Below are 462 nucleotides of genomic sequence, written 5' to 3' on the forward strand. Positions count from 1 at the left end.
TGGTAGGAAGAGATGCTTTATTTCCACCTTTGTTTGACCTTTTGGAGGCTCACACTTATAAAGGATGTTTTTTGTTTCTGTCTACTTTGTTTTTCTAAGGCTTTTGTGGTTTTCTATAAAAGGGACTTGTCTAAAACTATTTCAGGCAACTCTTCATAGACCTGTAAGGCAGGACTATCTTAAAAGAATGTTTAGTCTTCTTAAGAGGAAGAGTATTTATGTACAAGTCTGCTAGTTCTTCAGTTGACTTAGATATTTGCTGCATTAAGCTAACAGTTTTTCAAACAAGTTACTGAAATAACTTTGGAAAACATAGAGTCTACATACAAGTATGGATCCATTTCAGCTGCTGTTGCCTTAGATCCATCCTAGGTCTAAATAAAGCCAAATTTACTCATTTGATCAGATAAGGAAGAGGGGCTGGAATGTTTGCAACTGCTGACATAAAGGCTGGAAGAGTGC

This window comes from Geospiza fortis, unplaced genomic scaffold (assembly GCF_000277835.1).
Source record: "Geospiza fortis unplaced genomic scaffold, GeoFor_1.0 scaffold72, whole genome shotgun sequence".
Lineage (NCBI taxonomy): Eukaryota > Metazoa > Chordata > Aves > Passeriformes > Thraupidae > Geospiza > Geospiza fortis.